The sequence below is a fragment of the Gymnoscopelus microlampas genome, assembly GCF_963454915.1.
Source record: "Gymnoscopelus microlampas genome assembly, chromosome: 8".
NCBI lineage: Eukaryota > Metazoa > Chordata > Actinopteri > Myctophiformes > Myctophidae > Gymnoscopelus > Gymnoscopelus microlampas.
The window spans coordinates 49,879,034-49,888,173 of NC_139945.1; positions in this window are offsets into that span (position 1 = coordinate 49,879,034).

The window sequence follows — 9,140 nt, forward strand, 5'->3', positions numbered from 1 at the left end:
CTATGGTGTAGTGTACCATGAAATAGGAATATGTTGATGTATGAAATGTGCGTACCACAAAGACAGCTAAATCATGGCTTCAAATCTAGCTCATGACCTGCGTCACATGTGGTCTCTCTGTTGCCATATGAAGAAGAAATGCTCATTGTATTAATTTGGTTAGGTTGTTCCAAAGTTAATGCAAAGGTTTGAAAGTGTTGCATTTGCAAACATGCACATAAGATGACCTAGGTAATCAAACACCACATGAAACATGATAGAACTTCAACATATCAAAGAAAGGAAATGACACATGATGAACTTCTGTTTTTGAAGATAATTTGTTTTTCTACAGCACAGTGGAGAGAGACAGGAAGGAGATGACACTGGTCTCCAGCCGGTATCAGCAATCTGGGATTACTGCATTCCTACTGGCTGAGCCACCAAGGAACCCTGATAAACGTTTATAAGGTTTGTGAATGAAACGTTTAAGTCGTGGTGTGAGACTGCAGTAATACAAGTGGCATTGACATTCCTACTGGATCTTAACCAGTAATTGTCACAAGCAGATAAACATTGGTGGTACGGTATGCATAAACAGGAAAAAAGTGTTTTACCGTTGGGGGTGTGTGTGGGGGGGGGGGTTGACCTTGATGAGACAGATTTTTCTGAAGGTTTAGAAACTTGTGGTTCTGTCTTGTAGACTACTACACACTGGACAGGCGTGGGATTATTTCTAAACTTATCCAAAGGAGTTCAGTGTGTGAACAGCTAAAGAGAAGTGAACAGAGAGGTCCTGTCTGTAAATCACACGTGGCTGAATCCACTCCAGTCCTTTATGAGCCAACAGATGGGGTCAGGGCTAGGAGACATGGAGGTGGGGGGGTCAAAGGACAACAGGGTTTACCACCACCCCTATTTGGAGTTAGGGAGCAGGGAGGAGGGGGTGTGGGTGTTAATAGTAGCCCTGAGGTCATAAAAAGAGGGTGTGTCTGGTTCACGAATGAATGAGCAGTGATAAGCTTTGAAAAGGCTTCCACAGCAGAGAGACAGAGGAGCAAAGACAATAGACTCAACAAGACACTGTTATCACTGCTGTTTTATACACAGGCTCCCAGCACTACGCTGACAGCAAAGCAAACTCTACCAAGTCTGGAAACCTGGACTGGGTTTTTATTTTTTAAACATAATTTTCTTATTTTTCTCTTTGTTTGGATGGCGTAATTGTTTTGTACTGCTGCATGGTTGGACCAAAATATGTTTTCCTAGACGGGTGGAATCAGGCAGGTCCGGTGTGAGCTGGGAAATCTGCTACATGTGAGATTCAGAAGTTCGGAACCTTTCATACCAAGGACGATAAGATGATGCTCAAGAAAGTGCGATTTAAGGTAAACAGACCTTATAACTCATGCTTGATTGGTTGTGAAAGTTCTGTGTCTGATAAAACCAACCATCAGTTGGTATTTGCAACTATACATCATAATCAATACTGTACTACCTATTGAAAATCTGTTAAACTAAAGTACTGACGTAAATCTGAACTCCAGAGATTGTTTCCAGTTGAACTGACCACCTGTGTGCTTAAACAGAGAAGCAGGGATGGATTCAAGATCATCCTGTTAGAATTTGATAGAATTTACCCTCAATACAGAGTAATATTTTACACATTGCACCCTGTACTGAACTATCTTCATCTGAGTGAATGTCAACCCCCAGACTCGCATTATTCACCTTATACAATGTGTATATATATGTCTTGTGAACTTTTCTTGGAGTTGGTGCAGGTAGACAAACTGTGCAGTTACCACAAGTATAGACAGCACAACAATGTTGTCATATTCCTCTAAGCCTCTTGATTGACTCTGAAGCTACTCCTCCATAATCCGTTCTCCGTTCCTTAAAGTAATCTTCCACTCATTTGTGATGTTGGCATAGTCAGACCTTCCTCCAGCTTATTCATTGCTGGGGCCTGCCTGCTGAGCTGTAGTTCAAAGAGCGAGAGCTGTAGGAGCTCAGCCCGCATGGCGACACTGTAGTGATAATTACAGCCCACAGCCAGGCTCTGTTTGGCCTGGATCCTAACAGAGAAATACACATCTGCTAGTATTCACCTTTGCATCCATGTACAGTACCGGTGTTTCATCCATTTGGATGGCAGAACAAAGGCCACATGAGAACATGAATTCCACCTTTATTGTTGGGGAACACACAATGTCAGATCATCATATTGATATCAGAACTGCACTGCCCCAGTGTTGACCATTGTAGTTGTGATGTTGGTACTGATAATATGAAAATGACTGTGCCCCCCCGGGTCAAAAAGTCTTGATAACTGATAACTTCCCAGGTTAGTGTAATGGTTTCTGTAACTTTGCTGGATTACGAGAGAGAGAGAGAGAGAGAGAGAGAGTCCCAACAGGAAAGCTGAGGGAAAGAGAGAGAGAAAAGAGGCTGCTAAACAAGGGAAAGTGTGTGTAAGAGGGGTGTGCGTGAGAGAGAGAGAGAGAGAGAGAGAGAGAGACAAGGCCGCTAAACAAGGAAAGAGTGTGTAAGAGGGGTGAGAGAGAGAGAAGGGTGTGTGTGTGTGTGTGTGTGTGTGTGTGTGTGTGTGTGTGTGTGTGTGTGTGTGTGTGTGTGTGTGTGTGTGTGTGTGTGTGTGTGTGTGTGTGTGTGTGTGTGTGTGTGAGAGAGAGTTACCGGAAGGTAAAAAAAAGAAATGACATAAAAATGGAAACAGAAAGAGGAAATTGGATGAATTCTGTGTCTGTGTGTGGAATTCCCTTTCAGTGACTCTTCAAACTCCCCTTCGGTCCTCAGCGGCTCTTTGTTTTCTAAAATAAACTCACAATAATGTGTTAGATTTAGAGAGAGGGATGAATGAAGCTGCTGTGTTTGCCCACCTCGCTCTTCAGTATCAGTGTTAAGTTGGAAAAAAGGTACACATTGACACAGATAAGATGAATAACCACTAATTCGTTATCTCTTACTCTCTCTGTGTATCTTTGGCATTCAATTTGAAAATGGTGGCAACGAACAAAGCTGTGAATCTGTCATTTCATTTGTGTATTATTTGTTTTTCTTCCTTATCACAAACTAAGAAATAAACAAAAACAATACCTCAGCTCCAACAAGAACGTGAAATGGACTGAAAACCATCACAGATTACAAAACGGAATGTAGCGGAAGTGTCTGCATATAATAATAATAATAAACTTTATTTATAAAGCGCTTTTCAAAACATGGTTACAAAGTGCTTTACAGTGGCAGTCAAATACATTACACCAAGAACATATTTGGTGTTGACGGTGAGGCAATTCAGTTTAAAAACAGATGGTAGGATAAACCTCCATAAATTGCATCTCTCGCAGATGAACTGAATGCCTTCTATGCATGCTTTAGACCCCAGCCACAGAAAAGCAAATGGACCAGGACCCCTTCCCACTGGACATATCTAGGGCAGATGTGAACAAAACCTTTGAAAATACACAAAAGAAACTTTTGCCAGAGTGTATCCCTGATCGTGTCTTAAAGCTGTGCGTGGATCTGCTGATTGATTGATTGATTGATTGATGTACTTTATTTAGTAAGACATGAGAACAGTACATGACAGTACATAACAGTACATGGAAGTACAAATTCACAATACAAGGTCTACTAAACTGGAAAGCTCATTATAAGCACTAAGCTTGTTTAAGATGAGATCCCCATGCACACAAATCATGATGACATGTAAGAGACAGACAGATATACACACTACTATACAGAATGTCATACAATCAGTTTACAGGTTACTGGTATGAAGAGTGAAAAATATGTACAAAAGAAGAAAGAGAGAGGGGGGGTAGGTTAGGTTAGGACATGGGGTAGGTTAGGACTTGGACAGGGGCCATTTTAGCCTCCTGAAGGTGTATCTTTAGGGCAGTTTTGAAAGTGAGTAGGGTTTTTTGCTGTCTTCCTAAACATTTACAAACTCTCTCACTGTATGATCGACTATCACCCTGTAGCACTCACATCGGTCATCGTGAAGTGATGTGAGTGCGGCACTCATCACTGCCACACACACTAGACCCACTACAGCCTGCCTACTGAAAAAAAACAGGTCAAGAGAAGAGATCAAGAGACAGGTCCACATTGCCCTCTCCCACTTGGAACTGAACACATAATGTGAGAATTTGTTGAGCCTGCCAAGCTCATCACCAAGCTCAGAGGTCTGGGACTGTAGCCTGTGCAGCTGAATCCTAGCCTGGCTCCAGCCCGTGAATATGAAACGAAATGAAAATTCAGGCTGAGTGTCAGGCTAGCTGAATCCTGGATGTCCTGACAGACAGACCTCAGGTGGTGCATGGATTGTCAGCAGCACCTTCTCCACACTTACTGTTTCTGTAGCCAACTGTATCCAATTATTATCCTGCATTGACCACTTTAACACTATTACTGCAGCCACTTTGTTTGTTTGTCATCCCTTTGTTAGCTGAGTTTTACAAAACCTTTCAGCTTGTTGAGATGAGGTTTGTGTGTGTGTGTGTGTGTGTGTGTGTGTGTGTGTGTGTGTGTGTGTGTGTGTGTGTGTGTGTGTGTGTGTGTGTGTGTGTGTGTGTGTGTGTGTGTGTGTGTGTGTGTGTGTGTGCGCGCGCTTAGAGCAATATGCTTGGGCTTTTTTTTATTTTTCATTGCTAATTATATAATGGTTTTCTTATATCATTTTCTATCCACTCTGGTGAGGAAGTACAATTAACTTCACTGCCTGCAATGTGCTACCAGATGTATTGCACATGCATGATGTGACAATAAAACGCCTTAAACAATCCCAAACCATGATGTCTGTTGATGCTGTTCACAGCAGAACCACTGGATGTCGCTAGTCTTTTACTCATCCATGACTGTTGCTATTCCCATTCGCTGAACCGCCTCGGGCATGCAAATATATATTCTTTAATATATTCATGAGAAGCCTTGAGATTAAATCTGCAGCTGCGGCACAGAAATGTAAGAATGCAAAACCAAATGTTGGCCATTAAATATTCCTCAGAAACTGTAGAATCTAGCATCTAGTATCAGATCCAGCTCTCTTGTTGCGATAATGCTGATCGTTGCATGAAATGACATGTATCTGGGTGGTATACGCTCCGCTCGCTGTGAGATTTGGACTCCCACTCTGTTCGCCAGGGGACAAAATGTAGGAGGCGTCATACAGCATCCATCAACTACAACTATATTTCTCTAGACACTGACCCGTTTGTTTGAGCTCTTTTGCATTCCCTGCCTCGGTGCCTCCTCCTCCAGTAGGTCCTAAAAACTGACTGACAGAGCCTCCAGTGATTTAAAGCCATTTGGCTCAGAGTTGATTGAGATTCTCCAATCATGTCAAAGGATCAAGTCAGCGCCCATTCAGCCCCCTTTGATGTTCTTAACGAGCCGCTTCCGTCAGACCCTCCAGCGTTCCACTGTGCCAGGCACTGTACGTTTTATAAATGTGCTGGAAATATGTGCGGAGTGGGGGTGGAGGGATGGTTGGTTGGGGTGGGTGGATGGTGTGTGCGCGTGCGTGCGTGTGTGCGTGTGTGTGTGTGTGTGTGTGTGTGGGGGGGGGGGGGGGGGGGCAGCAGCAGGAAAAAGCAAAACAAAATATGTTTTTCATTAAAGATGAAAGGAAAGGGAGTTTTTACTGTCTCAGCCATTCTGGCTTTGTGTGTGTGTGTGTGTGTGTGTGTGTGTGTGTGTGTGTGTGTGTGTGTGTGTGTGTGTGTGTGTGTGTGTGTGTGTGTGTGTGTGTGTGTGTGTGTGTGTGTGTGAGTGAGAGAGAGGGAGAGAGAGAATTCTTGCCTCCTCTCTTCTCTCCTTTGGTCCCTCTCGTCTAGTTTCATGCATAATATTAAATGTTAAATTATTTATATACATCACACATTCATAGAACATATAATTCATAGAGCAGAGGATCACAGGCCAGTGTTTAATATAAAAAAAAAACTATGTTAACAGAGACCCAGAGAAGAGCAGAGAGACAGAATGAGACACAACAGCTTCATGAGGGCTTCAAACCCTCAACATCACAATTAGCTACTAAGACTGGGTCTGGGCCTTGTATGTGATGTGTTAAATAGAGGGTAATTTGTTAGACGGATAGAGGGAGTGTCTATACTGGGAATTCCCGGATATGAATTATTCATCTGCAATTTTCTGTAGTGGTCTCAGTAATATTTGATGGTAATGTGAAATGAAATAGCATATCACATGACATGGTTAAGCAATGTTGATTAAAAAGGTTATGAATGGTTATACATGTACAATTAGTTTCCAGTCATATTTTGGGATGTTTGATTTGGAAAGATAGGTTATTAACTAATTGAAACTATTGTATTGAGTGTTTTGTCAGTGTTTTTTTTATGGTATGCTTTAACTGTGCTCTCTCTCCTGTGCCTCTCGGCACACAGAGAGCTGTTTTCTCTCCAGCTCTGCTCTATGGTGGATTGTTTCAGTGCGTAACCAGATGTTTGATTTGAAAATAAATCATGATGAAACAAATTACAATCAGTAATAGTGAATGATAGTTTATGAATTGTTTTAGTATAATCAAGTCAAGGCAATTGTATTTGTATAGCGGCAAATCACAATAGAAGTTATCTCAAGGCCCTTTTCATGTAGAGTAGCCTACTCTATGGGAGGGCATGAGCGGATTAAATCACCATGTCATTTAAAAATCTAACATACTTGTTCAGGTACTCTGAGTCTACATGTCTGAGATTTCAAGAGCACGTGTATTATATAATGCCGATGCAAGCTTCGTCTGTGCACTCTAAACTGTAACATCTAATTCGAATTTGGTCAAAATATAGGAGAATGAGGTCCAGGTCAACATTATTTCTGCTAATCAGTAAACACCTTTCTGCCTAGCTGTCACAAGTTGTGGATAATGTCCGTGTATATGTGACAGATGCAATATTAAATGATTGGAAATTGGTCAATTCATTATTTTCAATTGAAAGTAAATGACCAGAATCCCTAGTTTCATTGGAATTGAGGTCCACGTCACGTCCACGTCTATATTTTACACAAAACAATTCGTCTGGTGAGAACTATTTACCTAGTGGGTTCAGGTTATTTCAGGTAACTTAGTAGTACTTTTTTAGGAATTGAATTGAATGTTGTCTTCAGCCGTGCATCACTCCACCAGAGGGTCCCCAGTGTCAGTTAAGTGAATCTGGAATGCATGATGTCCAACATTAGTATGAGGCAGCCGTAGCTGATAGAGAGGCCACCTGGGAATTGGAAGGTCCCAGGTGTCCCCCAGCCCAGCCCGTCCAGTCTGTGTCCAAGTGTCCCTGAGCAAGACACTTAACCCCTAACTGCTGTAGGCTATGCATTGTGCCCACTGCTCCTAACAGTTAGGATGGGTAAAAGCAGAGGATAAAGCTCATGTACTTGCAAATAGTAACAAATACAACAACTAAAAGGGACTTCATCATCATTATTATTATTATTATCATTATATCTGAATGACTAACGTGTGTAATGGCAATTTTCTTGTCAAAACTACTAGTTTATTGTTAGGCCAATTAACGAGCTGACCAATAGTGCATCAGCATCTTCCTCACTCAGTGAATCAGTCAGTCAGTCAAAGATATGCATCTATATGACTGGTCCTACTGGTCTAGAGAGCATCTCAGACTGTATCACCATCATCCAGTAAGTTTCCAGTGGTGTCGCTTACGCTGTGAGTGCGGTTGAAGGTGAAAATGCTGTGGTGGTCGTACCAAACAACACCACAGTTATTGGGCTGGAAGAATGACTACCTTGTCTGTTGCAGGAGAGAGAGAGAGAGAGAGAGAGAGAGAGAGAGGGAGAGAGAGAGAGAGAGGGGGGGGGGGAGAGAGGGAGAAATGGAGAAAGGGAGAGAGAGAGAGAGAGAGGGAGAGAGAGAGAGGAAAGAGTCCCAACAGGAAAGCTGAGGGAAAGAGAGGCACAGAGAGAGAGAAACGAGGTTGCTAAACAAGGGAAAGTGTGTGTAAGAGGGGTGTGCGTGTCGTGAGAGAGAGAGAGACAAGGCCGCTAAACAAGGAAAGAGTGTGTAAGAGAGAGAGAGAGAGAGGTGTGTGTGTGTGTGTGTGTGTGTGTGTGTGTGTGTGTGTGCGCGCGTGTGCGTGTGCGCGTGCGTGCGTGTGTGTGTGTGTGTGTGTGTGTGTGTGTGAGAACACAGTGCAGGCACATGGCTTCATCCCACTGTGTTGTGACAGGGAGAGAGCGTGGACGTAGTGGAGAGTGACAACGTGAAAGACAGAACGGATACGAAGAAAATCTGTGTGTGTGTGTGTGTGTGTGTGTGTATGTCTCTCTCTCTCTCTCTGGGTTCCTGTCCTGCGGATTTCTCTCTGTTTTTGACGTGTTTTGTTCAGTGAGAAGCTGAGAACCGTCTGCTCCCTCAGGTAATGTACAGTCATTCCTTTGTCAGCTGAGTTTTACAAAACCTGGCAGCTTGTTGTTAGAGATGAGGTGTGTGTGTGTGTGTGTGTGTGTGTGTGTGTGTGTGTGAATACATTTAATGAAAAGGTGCAGATGCTATACAATGGCAGCTTTAGTTTGGAGTGGGCGGTGTGTGTTTGCGCGTGCGTTTGCGTGCGCGTGCTTTTGCGTGCGCGTGCGTGTGTGTGTGTGTGTGTGTGTGTGTGTGTGTGTGTGTGTGTGTGAGTATGTAGGTGTTTGTGTGTCTTTGTGTGAAGGTGTGTTGTGTTTTCACTTTGTTAATGCAGAGCTACATTTAATGATCTACAAACACCACTAGTTTAAGTTATTCATACTTGGTGTATAGATCAATGATATGCTGTTTATTTAAGACGAGTTGGCCGTCCACACTGCTTTATAGTTCTTATTTATTGAGACCAACAGCAAGAAAGTTGTGAGGGAGACAGTGCAGGGGAGACACCGCAGAGATTCAAACCTATCGTATAGGCCAAGAAAGACTTACATATCCAATTTGCATCCAATATATTGTTATTATTCAACAGCGTGGGATCAGGTCTGCTTTCAGAATTCAGACACAGCATCCATCTTATCCTGACGGCTCAGACAAAACCTTTCACTCATGTCAGCATGTTAGTTTCAGCCAAGGTGTGACATCAGCCTGTTGGTGCTGTGGGACAACAAGATAAGTAAGGGATCCTCCCCCA